Source organism: Echinops telfairi, unplaced genomic scaffold, assembly GCF_000313985.2.
Source record: "Echinops telfairi isolate 266 unplaced genomic scaffold, ASM31398v2 ScPeMD7_2;HRSCAF=8, whole genome shotgun sequence".
Classification (NCBI taxonomy): Eukaryota; Metazoa; Chordata; class Mammalia; order Afrosoricida; family Tenrecidae; genus Echinops; species Echinops telfairi.
The window spans coordinates 25,248,483-25,250,031 of record NW_022103898.1 but is presented as its reverse complement, the minus strand read 5'-3'; positions in this window follow the sequence as shown (position 1 = coordinate 25,250,031).

The following is a 1,549-nucleotide window of genomic DNA, read 5'->3' as shown; positions in this document are numbered from 1 at the left end:
GGCTATCAGAAGAGACTCTGAAACTTGCTCTTAATCAGAGTAGCTTAAGCCAATGGAACAAATGATGAAGTCAAAGAGTTGAACAGAAAATTTCAAAGACAGCTTGAGAATACAAAGCCAAGTGTTATAATGAATGTGCAACGACTTAAAATTAGAAAGTCAAAGGGGAAGAACATGCTCACCATAGCTGAGACTGAAACAACTCAAGAAGAAATTCAAGTCTCAAGTTGCAATCTTGAAATATTCTATGGGCAAAATCTTGAATGATGCAGGAAGCATCAAGAGAAGATGGAAAGAGTACAGGGTCACTGTACCAAAAAGAGCTGGTTGACTGTCCACAATTACAGGAGGTAGCATATGAGCAAGAACCAATGGTGCAGAAGGAAGAATTTCAAGCTGCATTAGCCAAAAACAAGGCTACAGGAAATGATGGAATTCCCATGGAAATGTTTCAAAACACAGGAAATGCTTGGAAGCACACACAGAAATTTGGAAGACAAGCTACTTGGCCAATGGACTGGAAGAGCTCCATATTTGTACTCATTTCAAAGAAAGGTGGGCCAAAAGAATGCTCAAACTGTGGAATAATATTATTGATATTGCACTCAACTAAAATTTTGCTGGAGATCATCCAATGAAGGTTGCAGAACTATATCGACAGGGTACTGCCAGAAGTTCAGGCAGAATTCAGAAAAGAACATGTCAGATGGATCTTGGCTCGAAGCAGAGAATACTAGAAAGATATTTACATGTTTTCTTGACTGTTGCAGAGCATTTGACTGTGTGGGCCATAATAAACTACAGATTAACTTTGAGAAGAATGGAAATTCCAGAATAAGCTGTGAGGAGTTTGGGCTTCTTTCCATTGTGCTCATGTGGAATTTGTGCATCGATCAAGAGGCAGTTGTGTGAACAGAACAAGGGAACACTGCATGGTTTAAAATCAGGAAAGGTGTGCAACAGGGTTGTATCCTCTCACTATACTTGTTCATCTGTATCTTGAACAAATCATTGGAGAAGCTGGATTATATGACGAAGAGTGTGGCAGCAGGAATGCAGGAAGGGTTATGAACAACCCGGGAACTGCAGATGACACAACCTTGCTTGTTGAGAGAGAGGACTTGAAGCACGTGCTGATGGTCAAGGATCGTAGCCTTCAGTATGGATTACAACTCAATGTAAAGACCAAACTCCTCACAACTGGACCATTAGGTGACAGCATGATAAGTGGAGAAAAGATTGAAGCTGTCAAAGATTTTGTCTTTCTTGGATCCACAACCAATGCTCATGGAAGCAACAGTCAAGAGATCAAAAGAGATGTTGCATTGGGTAAATCTACTGTCCAAGACCTTTTTAAAGTGTCGAAAAGCAAGGAGGCTCCTTAGAAGAATAAGATGCCCCTGACCCAAGCCAAGTTATTTTCAATTGCCTCATATGCACGTGAAAGTTGGACACTGAATAAGGAAGACCGAAGAATAGATGCATTTGAATTGTGATACTGGAGAAGAATATTGCAAGTACCATGGACTGCTAAGAAGGACAAATGGAT